General features: G+C 50.7%; 1 long non-coding RNA gene across 1 annotated transcript; it reads right to left on the bottom strand.

The window, feature by feature from the left end:
- Window positions 1-11,784: 11,784 nt before the first annotated feature.
- On the bottom strand, window positions 11,785-13,413 carry LOC119275975. The gene is made up of 2 exons (XR_005136135.1): window positions 12,635-13,413; window positions 11,785-12,567 (listed from the first exon to the last, which is right to left on the bottom strand). It is a non-coding gene; the product is annotated as an uncharacterized LOC119275975 (long non-coding RNA).
- Between the last annotated feature and the right edge of the window lie 1,246 nt (window positions 13,414-14,659).

Raw genomic sequence — 14,659 nt, 5'->3', positions numbered from 1 at the left:
GGTCGAAGTCGTTGCAGTGCTCAGGGAGGAGGCAGACGGGGCGGCGTACCCGTTGTGCTCCTGCCGGCGGCTCCTCCTCCGATGGGCGGCCACATCGGGGATCAACCCTATGAGTTCTTCATCAGGCTGCAGAAGCCCGTGTGGAGTCACCTCTGGCTTCTGACTCCGTTCGCTCAGGTGATGGAGGAGGAGGCCTCGCGGGCCCTGAGGCTTCATATGAGGGACTACGGGAACGGCAGCATGTGGGCTGACGTCACCTTTCCCCGCCCTCATGTCATGTATCTTCGCCAAGGGTGGAAGACCTTCGCACGTGCCCACATCTTGACGGAGGGGCACGTTCTCTATTTTAAGTTAATGGAGAGCGGCCTGCTTTCTGTCAAGGTCTTCGGGAACTCCGGAATTTGCCTAGGGTGCTGCATGGAGAGCTCCACTGACAACGAAAGCTCCTCCTCGATCGACAGTGACGAGGAGGACATCGCCAGTGACAACAACGGCAGCGGGCGGGAGGACGACGACTCCGACTCCGGCTGACCGCCAGTGGCCGCGCCATCATCTGGCCCGCTCCCTCCCCCGGCAACACGCCTTGCTGGGGGTCTCGTTCTGCTATCCCTGGCGACGGTGGTTGGCGGGCTTCCTCGTCAAGCTCTCCATTGCCCAGTTTCCCATGCCAGTCACCTTGCGTGGCCTGCCGTGCCTGGAGAGGAATGGGGCAAGAACAGGGATTACAGCACACTTATCCTTTTCTCAATTTCTAGGTACTTGCCAAATGTCAATTTTCTAGGAAATGTACTCTACCAAACCCATGTTTATGTTCTGTAATTTCTGTACTTGCATCAGCATATCAATGAAAAAGATGAGCTTTCGCCGGGAACTCATGCACGTATATGCTCGTGATGAGGCAAAATGCCCCTTTAGTGAAAAATAAATGAGTCTTCCCAGCAAACTATCTTGCCGACGCTCCTGTGCCTGCCAGAGAATCACATTTGCCAGGATACAGGCGTAGGGTCCAGCCCCCTGCGAGACTCTTCTTTTGCCCCTAGTTACTGCAATTACCCCGACCAAAGAAATGTTCGAGTCGGGGATGGGAGTACCCAAGTCTAGATAGAGTGGCAAGGTTTTCTAATGCGCAAGTCACAAATTACAAACACGAATGGGCAGGGGAGGAACTTTATCTGATTAAGTTGTTGATGGAGATGCCACGCCAAGCAATCTTCCCAATCTCTTGTTGGGGTGTTATTACTGCAGCCGGAGGGAAAGGAGGACAGGGGCATGGAATCTTGGCGGTTCCCTAACACCTCTTTGGATCTAAGATAGCATACATATATATAAACATGGAAACTAGCAGGAAACTGTACAAGCTAAGAACTATCTCACTACATGCAGGGTCTGCGCCTGGCTGTGCACATAGGGTTACATGCCTTGCCGGCAAAGGTAGTACAAAAGGGGGTTACCGGAGCTCCCAGAAACCGCGCTCTATGGGTAACACTTGCGAAAATGTTTGATGTTCCAGGAGTTTCTCACTGGAACGCCATCTTCAGTCTCCAGGCGGACTGTGCCGGGCCTGGTGACTCGCATTACCCGATAGGGGCCTTCCCACTTTGGCGTCAAGTTGTTGGAATTCTTGGCAGACTGAACACGCTAAAGAACAAGGTCGCCTTCCTCAAGGCTTCGGGCGTGAACCTTGCGGCTATGGTAGCGGCGGAAGGCTTGCTGGTAGCGAGCAGCTCGCACAGCAGCTTGAATACGATCTTCCTCAAGGAGCGTCGCATCATCTTAGGGCAACTTCTCTTGCTCAAGCTTATCATAAGTGAGAACTCGAGGTGACCCGTATATGAGTTCAGTGGGGAGAACTGTTTCTGCCCCGCAGACCAGGGCAAAGGGTGTCTGGCCGGTGGCTCGATTTGATGTCCTTCTAATTGACCAAAGAACCGTTGGCAACTCATCAATCCAGCGCCTTCCACACTTGCGCAGCTTGTTGAAAGTCCTTGTTTTGAGCCCTCGCAACACTTCAGCATTTGCCCTTCCTGCTTGGCTATTGCTTCTCAGATGAGCAACAAAAGCAAAACATACCTTGCTACCAAGGTCCTGGATATACTGCATGAAGGTGCGGCTTGTGAACTGTGTGCCGTTGTCGGTGATGACTCTGTTTGGCACAACAAAACGGCAGACGAGTCCCTTAAAGAACTTGACGGCTGATTGTGCTGTCACCTTCCTCACTGGCTCCACTTCGGGCCACTTTGTGAACTTGTCAATTGCAATGTACAAGTACTCAAAGCCCCCGACAGCGCGGCGAAAGGGGCCTAGTATGTCGAGCCCCCAGACTAAAAAAAGCTAGGAGAGGGGGATTGTTTGAATCGATTGAGCTGGTTGATGAAGCTTCTTCGAATGAAACTGGCACGCTTCACACTTGGTTACTAGTGCCATTGCATCCTGGAGGGCAGTGGGCCAGAAGAAACCTTGCTAGAATGCTTTGTCAGCAAGGGCCCTTGACCCTATGTGGGAGCCACATATGCCTCCGTGTATCTCTGCCAACAACTCCAGTCCGTCCTCTAGAGGAATACACTTCAATTTAACATCGTTCAGCCTTCTTCTATAAAGTGCATCATCCACGAACTGGTACATGTTGGACCGACGAGCTACTTTTTCTGCTTCTTGCTGCTCCTCCGGGAGCTCTCCTGTTTGGAGGAAACAAACCGTATGTTGTGCCCACGCCGGAGCCTGGGGCTCGACGGCAAGGACTAAAGGCATGTCTTCCGCTGCGGGGGCAGCCACCTCAATGCCAGGGGCCTGGGGCCCCGTCGGAGGCTGCTGCTCCTCGGTAAGCTTAGGGTACCCGACAACTTCCTTGCCAGCGGCTCCTGGGAGCTCTGCAGGAAAGTACTTGTCGGGCCCCGTTTTCCTTCGCTTGCTCTGTTCCGCTGATGGCTCGACGGATGGTTGTGTTAATTGAAGCACAAAGATACCTAGTTCCACAGGCAGCTTGAGGGCAGCGCGCTTCGACACGTCATCGGCAATGCTGTTCTCATCTCGAGGAACATGCTCTGCTTGTAGATCGTCAAAGCACTCTTCCAACTTCCTTACCTCATACACGTAAGCCTCCATCAGCGGGCTCTGATAATCCTTGTTGACTTGCCTAATGACAAGTTGTGAGTCTCCTATGATAATAAGCTTCCTGATCCCGAGGTCTGCCGTGATCCTAAGACTGGCGAGTAGCCCCTCATATTCTGTGGTGTTGTTCGTCGACCTCTCCCGGGGGAGGTGCATCTGTATCACGTACTTGAGGCATTCTCCGATGGGCGCGACGAGCAACACGCCGGCACCTGCACCTTGTAGCGAGAAGGCTCCATCAAAGTACATAATCCAATGACTACTTGCCTCTTTGCCAGGAAGGGTAGTTTCTTGAAGTTCTTCGTCGGGCGTGGATGTCCATTCTGCTATGAATTCTTCCAAGGCCCTGCTTTTGATCATCGAGGTACTTTCAAACCTGAGCCCGAAGCTTGATAGCTCCACTGCCCATTCCACAGTCCTCCCCGTTGCATCTGGATTGTGAAAATCCGTTGCAAAGGGAGGCGAGTGACGTCGGTGATCTCATGCGCTTGAAAATAATGATGCAACTTTCTCGAGGCCATAAGGAGGCCAAAAAGGAACTTCTGCATCCCAGAGTACCTTGATCTAGGCCCCTGCAAAAGGGAGATGACAAAGTAGACTGGGTGTTGCACCATCTTCTTCTTCTGCTCTACCTCGCTTGCCTGCGTAGGTGTTGTATTGCCGAGATCGGGTCATGCCGGGGGCCCTCCCTTGCCGGGATAGGAGTCCGCCAGGTCCAGCCTTTGTCCTAAGATCCTTCCTGTTGTTGTCGCCTCCTCCTCGAGTTCTCTCTGTACCACTAGCATGGCACTGACCACTTGATTCGTCGCCGCCAGGTACAGCAGCAACGTCTCTTGTGCCCTGGGCGCGACTAGTATTGGCGTAGAGGAGAGGTATCTCTTCAAATCTTGCAGTGCTACCTCTGCCTCCGGGGTCCATTTTATTGGACCCGCCTTTTCCAAAATCTTGAAAAAGGGGAGGGCACGCTCAGGAGATTTAGAGATGAATCTACTCAGGGGTGCGACACAGCCGGCAAGCCTTCGGACATCTTTGACCCGTCTTAGCGCCTCAATTTGTTCAATTGCTTTGATCTTGTCGGGATTGGCTTCGATCCCACGTTGAGACACAAAGAAACCCAGAAGCTTGCCGGACGGAACGCCGAACATGCACCTCTTTGGGTTGAGTTTGAGGTTGATTCTTCACAGGTTTGCAGAAGTTTCTTCCAGGTCTTGCACCAGCGTAGCCTTATCTTTGGTTTTGACCACTATGTCATCCATGTAAGCCTCCATATTTCTATGGAGTTGGGGCTCAAAACCAATTTGGACTTCCCGAGCGAACATTGAACCAGTGCTCTTCAACTTGAAAGGTATCCGCACAAAACAGTACGTACCACATTGGGTGATGAACGCGGTTTTCTCTTCATCTTCCTTTGTCATGAAGATCTGATGACACCCTGAATAAGCATCAAGGAATGACCGCAGGTCGCACCAAGCAGTGGAGTCCACTATCTAATCGATATGTGGCAATGGGAAAGGATCCTTAGGACATGCTTTATTGACATCAGTATAGTCGATACATAGCCTCCACTTCCCATTTGCCTTACGTACTACGACCGGATTGGCCAGCCATGCTGGATGGAGAACTCCCTTGACCAAGCCTACTGCCTCCAACTTCCTGATCTCCTCGAAGATAAGCTCTTGTCGCTCCAAAGCTTGCTTTCTGACCTTGTTCTTGACGGGCCGTGCATGAGGGCAGACAGCAAGGTGGTGCTCAACCACCTCCCTGTGAATGCCAGGGATGTCGGAGGCTTGCCGTGAAAACATGTCGACATTCACCCGCAAGAAGGCGACGAGTGCGCGTTCCTATTTACTGTCAAGGGTGGAGCTTATGAGGAAAGCTCCACCCGTGTCGTCCTCCTGGACGAATACCTTCTTGGTTTCCGGTGGGGCCGCCTTGGCTTTTTGCTCTTACCGGTAGAGCTCTCTGGTACGTCTCCAGCGGAAACTCAACACTCTAAGGAGGCGCGTTTGCCGGAGAAGGTACAGGAGCCCTTGTCACAGCCAGGAGTCTTGTCGGTGGTCGAAGCCTTACTGGTCCTCTTCCCCGTGGCAGGAGCAGGTGCCTTGGCGGAAGAAGCTACAACCGCCTCTCGGTAGAGCTGATCGGTGCAGATGAGTGCATCCTTCCTATCGCAGCCGACGGTGATGATGCTCATCAGGCCAGGCATCTTCAATTTGTTGTAGGCGTAGTGCGATGCCACCATGAACTTGGCCAGCACAGGGCGGCCAAGGATCCCATTGAATGGCGACAGGATCTCGGCGATATCGAAAACGATCCTCTCCGTCCTGTAGTTGAGGTCGCAACCAAATGTGACTGGTAGCATGACCTTTCCCTTGGGCTGACTCCTCCCCGGATCGATCCCTTGGAACGTGCCCGTCTCCTTGAGGTCCTCATCGGGGATCTGCAACCTCTTGACCATGTTGGGTGAGATAAAGTTAAGGCCAGCCCTACCGTCAAGTAACATCTTCGTCACCTTGAGGTTGTGTATTGTTGGTGATACCAACAACGACAAATACCCAACCGCAGTGGCGCGATCAGGGTGATCCTTGCCATCAAAAATGATAGGCGTGTGGGACCACCTCAATGGCTTCTAGGCATCGACCATTGGCTCCGTTGCATTAATCTCGCGCGCCCACTGTTTCAGTTGGTGGTGGAAAGAATGCAGCGAAGCACCTCCATCGACACAAATGACTTCCATTGCCTTCTGGAACTCATGTTCGGTGGATTCATCGTCATCATCACGATCATCATCCTCATATTTCTTGTCGTGGCCTTGGGCAGGCCTCTCTTGCTGCTTTTCCTTGTTGCTGCGTACCCCTTGGCCGCCACACTTCTTGCCGGACCCTTCAGCGCCTCCTTGGCCCTTCTCCTTGTCCCATCTCTCATACTCATCCCTTTGCTTCTCCATCAGCAGCTCCACTTGGTGCCTGTTCTGGAGATCGTGGCCCTTGGTGCGGTGAATCTTGCAGTACTGCTTCTTAGAGCCTTCTGACTTGCCTACAGCCACCAAGGCCCGGCAGGCGTCGCACCCGGCAACCTCCTTCCCGGGGTCATCGACCTTGGCCTTCTTGGTAGTGTCGGCGTCGCCATATTCCTCGACGGCAAGCACGGTCTTGCCCTTGCGCTTCCTGTTACGCCACCGGCCTTCCTTTGGTGGGGCGACGATGTTTTCATCTTCTGAATCACTTCCCACGTTGGTGTCCTCACCGGGATACTTCCTTCCTTCCTCCGCTCGGGCACATCTATCAGCCAAAACATACATCTCGGCAACATCTACGACCTTGTTCATGGCCAACTCTTCACGCATCTTTCGATTGCACATGTTTTGGTGAACACGCTAATGATGGAGGCCAGATGAACATCGGGGATGTTGTACTACACGCGGCTAAACCTCTGTATGTAGTTGCGCAAGGATTCACCATCTCTCTGAGGGATCACGTGCAAGTAACTTGCCTGTCCAGGAGCCACGTGGCCGCCTATGAAGGCACCAACAAACTCATGGCACAGGTCGGACCAAGAGGCAATGGAATCTATCGGCAAGTGCATCAACCATGACCTGACGTTAGGCTTAAGTGCCAACGGGAAATAGTTGGCGAGTATCTTGTCGTCCCGTGCCTCAGCAGCTTGCATCGCAATGGTGTAAACAATCAAGAACTCAGATGAGTGAGTCTTGCCATCGTATTTCTCTGGGTCTTTTGGTTTGAACGTGCGGGTGTTGGGCCACTGGAACTGCCGCAGCTCGTGGGTGAATGTTCGACAAGTGATTGCATATGGCAAATCACTGGCATACCCCGGCGCAGGCCTATACTCAGCGGGCCCAGCATGCCTATCGGACCCGCTCGATGGTAGTCCGTGCATCCTCCTTGCGGCATTCTTGAAGAACTTGGCACTGGTCAATTGCGCGTCCGTGGGTCTGACGACGTCGTTGACACGTTGTCTCGGGCATCGCCCCAATGGGTCGACCGTGGCAGAGGGGAGTGCACTGTGGTCGCGGCACCCTCGACCCTTCCACTGCCTACATGCGTCGGTTCGTCATTTCAGCGCTGTGAGGGGCTCGCTCCCCGGTGGCCATATCTATTGGCTTGACCAATAAGGCTTTGGATAGCAGCCCACCACTCCTCTTGCTTCTCCAAGGCAGGAGGAAAGTCGAGGAGCATCTGTGCTCGCGACAGCGCTTCCGCTCGCGTGGATGGAAGCAATAGGCGCGTGGAATGGGAGGAGCTCGGACTTCTAACGACATTAGAAGGAGTCCCATCTCGATTCCACGGCCGCGCACTCTTTTCGCCTGCACCACGATATGCATGTCAGCCCTGCGTGTCTTGAGAGTGACACTGAGGGCTCTTGCCATGGTGATGCCCGGGGTCCTCAATGTCACGAGGCGGTTCGTCATGCAGGAGCTGAGGAGACCGCGGCACGCGCGTTGGCGAGGTCGATCTTCTGCCCTTGGAGGTCCCCGCACCATCCACAGGTGGCACAGCTCCACCCTTGGGCACAGTGGCATGCCGACCCCTGTCGCCAATGCGGAGGACAACGGCGGCCTGACTTCTTGTATTTGAATGGTGTGGACGATCTCGATCTCCTCCACCGCTGGTGCCCGCCCCGTTGCCCGTATGCGCGGGTGCGGGCGGAGTGGCCCCGAACAGGCCGATCGCCGCAGTCGTCTTCTTCTTCGGAGCCATGACGATGAGAGAGCTACTGTACTAACCACTGACTAGATTCTCAAAACTACACCCCCTACCTGGCGCGCCAAAGATGTCGGGGAAACTGATCACCTATGGGGTCACAAAGATCCCTTCGTTTGGCGGGGGGTTAGTTGCGCGAAGAGCAGGTCGAGCAGTTAGCACACAGAGGATGTTTATCCAGGTTCGGGCTGTGAGAGTGCGTAATACCCTAGTCCTGCTTTATTTGGTTTATGGGTGTTCTTGAGCTTTTGAACTAGCAATGATGCGTGGTTTGCCCAAAAGTACGAATCCTCTCTCTATGCGCCTCTGGCCTCCTTTTATACACAAAGGGGTTGCCACATTGGCACACAGGAGGTGGCAAGCTACATCGATACAAGCTTATCGCCCGATCGCGTAGGACAAGCATATTGAATGTGATGCCTACATGTCCTCTCACTTTATTGGGGACGGCAAAGGAAGCCATCCCATCCTTTGCCGCTTCCTCTTGTCTTGCCATGCGTCTGGGCCGACGAGGCATGCAGCGCCATGTTGGCCAACTAGCTGATGTGTTGGCAAAGTGGTAGGGTGCCACGAAGATCTGCATGCTGCCACACAGGCGTCTGCTTTGTTGGCATGCTTATCATCGTGTTGGAGTGGTGGTGAGGTGGCGGAACCCTGCCAAGTGTGGGCCTGGCCGCGGCCCAGTGATCGTCCCCGGCAAGGCTTGCCGGGGGCCTTGGAGTAGTCCCCGGCAAGAGTCTTACCGGGGGTCTTCATCATTTGGCCCCATGTGGACTCGTGGGTTGTTGATCATTGTGAGGAGCCGCATGCTACTAGGCATGTGCTCCTCAAGTCTTGATCTTGAACATTGTCGATGGTGTCAGAGCTCTCAATCCCAAGGGTAGTGGCCTCGCTGGCCTCTTCGCAAGCTTCCCTGACAAGGGGCTTGCTGGGAGGGGGCGCGCAGGTCGCCTCAGCAAGGCTTGTTGCAGGGCGTGGTCCTGCTTGTCCCTTGCTGTTTGCTTCTCTGGGCGGCTGTCTTGATATTCTCTGTGCCTGTCTTGCTTTCTGTTGTCTTCCTCTGCCTCGTCGTGCCCTGCTGTAGGGGTGGCTGCGACCGTCTGTGCACAAGTAAGGGGTACAGAAGTACCCACACTTCTGTACACCGATAGCAAGTAACGAGTTCAAGGGGATTGACAACCCTCTTGCCCATGTTGGGTGGAAGTATTTGCGTTCGTGTGTGTAGGTGCTGCTAAAGAAGGTTTGTGTGGTTCTCCTATTGATTTGATAACCTTGGTTCTCACTTAGGGAAATACTTATCTCTTTTTTACTGCTTCACCCTCCTCTTTAGGGGAATCCCAACGCAGTTTACAAGTAGCCATGTTCTTGCTATGCTTCCCTCGAGTGTTTCGTTAGTTCAATTCATCGACGACAAGGTGTATCTTTTCACAAGGTTCTAACAACCGATCGGCTCTGGTTGTCGACGATATGCTTGTTAGGGAACATTGCATGGAAAACAAAAAAAATCTATGCATATGCAAGATCTATCTATGGAGATGCATAGCTACGAGAGGCGGAGATCATCTACATGCCCTTGTAGATCACTAAGCAGAAGCGTTTATCAACACGATTCATGTAGTTGTACACCTTCATGGTCCATCCTGATCAAGTATCGAACATACAACACCTCCAAGTTCAGCACACGTTCAGCTTGATGACATCCTTGCCTTCTCGATCCACCAAGAGAGCCAAAGTAGTAGATGTGTTCTGGCAGCACGACGGCATGGTGACGGTGGTGGTAAAACTATTCCACAGGGCTTCGCCAAGCACAACAGACGTGGATGGAGGAGGAACTAGAACTAGAGGAGAGGGGGCACCGCACACGGCTTGGGGATCATGGTGTGTGTTGCCCCCTCCCCTCCTAATATATATATATATATATATATATATATATATATATATATATATATATATATATATATATATAGACGGTCTATTCTGCTAATATTAGCAGAATAACTATTCTGCACACCACTTCGGCACTGCACGCTCAACAGAAGCGCACTGCATCATTTTGACGATGAGCAATGCAATAGAGACTAGTGAACTTCGCGTCAAAAAAATTGCATGCAGTGTTTTTCTGGTACTGTTTTCGTTCTAGTTTTTTAACTGTTTATCGGAACGAGGCGTATAATATACCGTTGGAAAGCTATGGATTAGGCGCAACTTCGCCATGTTGAACACTTTTCGAGATTCCTTACGGTTTAAGAGCAGTTTCAAAAACGGTGCGGCGGACGACAAGTGGCAACGAGCGTTTTTTCACCTTTTTTTTTCTAAACCGCTTATTGGAATGAAACAAATGATACGTCGTTGGATAGATATCGTCGAGGCGCATATTTTCATATATAAATCTTTCTCTAATTCATTATGTTTTAAGAGCAGTTTCAAATTTACTAAATTGCGGAATTCTGTTTTTCATGTTTTTAAAACAATTTGGTACTGTTTTCGCTCCAGTTTTTGAACCGTTTGTCGAAACGAGGCGTGTGATACGCCGTTGGAAAGCTACGAACGAGGCGCAACTTTCATATGTTGAAATATTTTTGAGATTCCTTACGGTTTAAGTTAATTTTGAAAATCGTGCGGTGGACAACGAGTGGCAGCGGCTGTTTTTGGGGAATTTTTTGCAAACCGCTGGTCGGAATAATTCAAACGATACGCTGTTAGAAAGATATCAACGATACGCAACTCTTTCATGTATAACACTCTCTCTAATTCTTTACGGTTTAAGAGGAATTTCGAATTTACCGAAATGCGGACACTCTATTTTTCGCGATACCCAAATCGATGTGCGTATTTCATCTGACTGAAAACCGCACTGCATGAGACGAAAAACCGCACTGCATCAGACGGGTAAGAGAACTGCATGATTTCTTTTATTCAAACATAATTTTTTTCAAGGACGAGAAAGTAGAATGCACTTCACAACGGTAGTGAGTGAACGGCAACACTATCAAGAATTGAACCTCGTTACTTTTTTTATTTTGCCTTTTTTGCGTTTTTACTTTGGGTCCAAGTGAACCACAACGCTCTTGAAAATGAGCCACAAGCATTCTCAAACGTGAACCGCACCACTCTATTCAAATACATTTTTTTTAAATGAAGTTTTTTTAAAATGAAGTGTACTTCAAAGTCCTTCGGAGTGGACTTTTTTAAAGATCGGAGTGCACTATATTTTTTTTCTTTTTTCTCTCTAGAGTTTTGGTTTTCCCGTAGTGCACTGCATATATATTTTTGGGTTAATAATGAAATATGCACTGCGGGGACGAGGCGAGTGGACTGCATCAGGGCAACCATGAACCTCATTGCTTTTTTGTTTTGTGAAGTGCACCGCCATGGTTTTCTTAATAAACTGCATCCATGTCCATACAAATTTGCCAATGTTTTTGCTGCAAATCCTAAGTGCAATCAAATTGCACCAAACAAAGAACTTCAACCTCTTTTCTCAAATCCTGGGTGCAATCGAACCACGTCTAAATAAGGAGTGATTTTTTATCATTTTTTTTCTTTTCTCTCTTTTTTTCACAGAGCGAACCACAAAGCTATTTACAATGAACTGCATTCATCATAAAAATGAATACAAACATTCCACTGCAAATTTATACTACATAGCAAGCACCACAAACTACGCCTAACACTAGTCAACTGCACTACGCCAAGCAAGATGTGCTGCTTGCTGTACATATATAAGAACGAAAGCTAGTACTGAACATAATTGCATTGTCACTTCTTTTGTACTATCACTGAAACAGATGGTAAAATTTCTATTCAGGTCATCTACAGTCAGATAGCAAAAAAAATTGTACTGTGTAAGCCAGTACGGAAGATAGCAAATTTTCCTTCAGTTGGTCTACAGTCAAATAGCAAATCAGATAGCAAAAAAATTGTACTTTGTAAGCCAGCACTAAACGAAATGAAATTGCTTAAAAACACCTAGTATTGGACAAAATGAGTTGCTTACAAACAAGCAGTAACATAGAAGTTTTTGAACTCCACAAACATTTCTAAATTATTCAATTTTCTGAACATACAAATATGTCTGGACATACTGGCACATCTTTCTCAATAGACTGATACATCTCTCTAAATCTTTCCAATTTCATATGAATTTCTTCTACTTCTGTCGCGTGCCCACCTCCACATCTATAGCCTTGTTCATGCGAGCTTCAACTTGGATTCGAGATTCCTCCAACTGTTTCTTCTCTGTTTTCAAACAATACATAGTATCACGCCATTTACTGAGCAGCAAATTCAGAAATGAAGTATTTGGATCATCATGCCACTCAAAGAACCTGCACTCCACACCCTGACATTGCATTGAACTCAGCAAACATTGCATTAAACCTGCAGTCCACAAACTATGCCGGAGATCAAGGTGTTGCTGTCGTCGTCGCTGGTGCGCCCACGACCCACACCAACACGAGCACGGAACTACATGTCCACTGTGGCTGGACTGCACCACAGACACCCAGACTGAGCTCAAGGTGAGGCGTCTCTAAACATAGGTAGTTGTCGTCGGGATGAGAGGTGGTGGTAGCTCGGACTAGTAGCAGCCCCGTCAGGCGCACGCCCATGAGCGACAAAAGAGCAGCTCGTCTGTTGTGTAGAGAGGTTAGGGAAGGGAGGGAATCCCCGGTGGCAGTGGATGAACCACACTAGGGCGCCGGGCGCACTGCTCATGGGATCCGGCTGCACTGCACGTCTAAAATCCAAAAAGAAGATGAAAAAAGGGCCTTATGAACTGCATGGGGGTCGTCGGCAACACTGACCTTCATCACCATGGAATCCCAAGCAAGAGGGTAGCTGGCAGAAGGTCGCCACCACTATCTCTACTGTGCTCGAGCGCCACGACGGTGAAGATAGGGGGAACAGCACCCGCGGGATCAGAGTGGCAGTAGTGCCCGAGGCAGGGGACAATGAGAGAGATCCAGGGAGGGGAATCCACGATGAGGAGCTCTCTAGGGGGCGTGGCTTGGCACTGGGGCGGCCGCCCCCGAGGGGCCTTGGATCTGCGCATCGGGCGGCCCTGGACGTGGTCAGCGAAGGCAGGAATCGACGGATCCTGCAGATCGGCGCGTGGCGTTGTTGTACATGGGCGGCCGCATATCAATGGGATCCGAACATGGGCAGCCAGCACTCCTCGACCTCATCAGCTCAGATCCAGGAGGTTGGGCGCGGGCACCGTGGCCTGTGGCCGGGAGGGTGAACGCAGGCGGCGGCCGGAGGCCAGGAGACTGGCCGCAGGTGGCGACGCGGTCGAGGGTCAGGAGGCTGGGCGCAGGCGGCGATGCGCCCAGGGGCAAGAAGGTTGGGAGCGGGCGGTGGCTTTGCCGGGCGCCCGCAGGGAAGGGAGGTGGCGGAGGGCGGCGTTGGGGAGGGAGGAGGCGTCCGGCGGCTTGAGGAGAGGAGGCGGGTTGTGGTTGGGCACGCCGCCGCCGGTGGCCTGTGGGCACGGCGAGAGAGTGGATCAGGCTGTGAGAAGAGAGATGGGTAGGTGGGCTGGAGGTGGGAAGGGGAGAGAGAATGGCTGGGCCGGTGGGTGTGGGTTCTTTTTAGTCTCGACGATGCTTTGTTTTGGTATGGAGGTGTTAGCAGAATAAGCAGGTTTGGTGTGCAGAATAACACTCTTAAGGGTGTGTTATCATAATAGACCCATATATATATATATATATATATATATATATATATATATATATATATATATATATATATATATATATATATATATACACACACGTGGAAGGGGAGGGGAGGCAGCCCTAGGGCGCGCCCCAAGAGACCGGTGGCTGCCCTGGGCGCTTGTCTTGACACCTCCCCCCTTTCCATATTGGGCGTGGAGGTGAAGGCAGGAGGGGGGCCAGCGGTTGCCCTGCCTCATGCGTCCCCTTTTCTTCTTGGCGTTTGGGCAGGGGAGGTGGAGTGCGCCCAGCCCCCTAGTGGGTTGGTGTGGCTCCCTCCTTTGTCCCATGAGGCCCATCAAAGTACTGCTAGCCTCTCGAAACCCCTTCCGACACTCCGATAAAACTCCAGTGCATTTCGAAACCTTTCCGGAGACCAAATAGTGTAGTCCTATATATCAATATTTACATCTGGACCATTCTGGAGCTCCTTGTCATGTATGTGATCTCATCCAAGGCTCTGAACAACGTTTGGTCACCAACTCACATAACTCATATAATATTATATTGTCAATGAATGCTACGCGGAAACTACGGGTTCGAGAATGATGTAGACATGACCAAGACGCTTCTTCGGTCAAATAACCAATAGCGGAACTTGGATGCCCATATTGGTTCCAACATATTCTACTAAGATTTTTATCGGTCAAACCTTTACGACAACATACGTAGTTCCCTTTGTCTGTTGGTATGTTACTTGCCAGAGATTCAATCTCGGTATCTCTATACCTTGTTCAATCTCATCACCGGCAAGTCTCTTTACTCGTTCTGTAATGCATCATCTTGTAACTAACTCCTTAATCACTTTGCTTGCAAGCTCCTTATGATGTTGTATTACCGAGAGGGCCCAAACATACCTCTCCGTCATACGAAGTGACAAATCCCAATCTCGATTCACGCCAACTCAATGGACACCTTCGGAGATACCTGTAGAGCACCATCATCACCTAGTTACGAAGTTACGTTTGATAGCACACAAGGTATTCCTCCGATATTCGGGAGTTGCATGATCCCATGGTCTAAGGAACATGTATTTGACATTAAGAAAGCAATAGTAAAAAGTGAACGATCATATGCTAACCTAACGGATGGGTCTTGTCCATCACATCATTCTCC

This window comes from Triticum dicoccoides, chromosome 3B (assembly GCF_002162155.2).
Source record: "Triticum dicoccoides isolate Atlit2015 ecotype Zavitan chromosome 3B, WEW_v2.0, whole genome shotgun sequence".
Taxonomy (NCBI): Eukaryota; Viridiplantae; Streptophyta; class Magnoliopsida; order Poales; family Poaceae; genus Triticum; species Triticum dicoccoides.
Note: the sequence above shows the minus strand (reverse complement) of the source record. Positions and strands in the feature narration are given on the sequence as shown.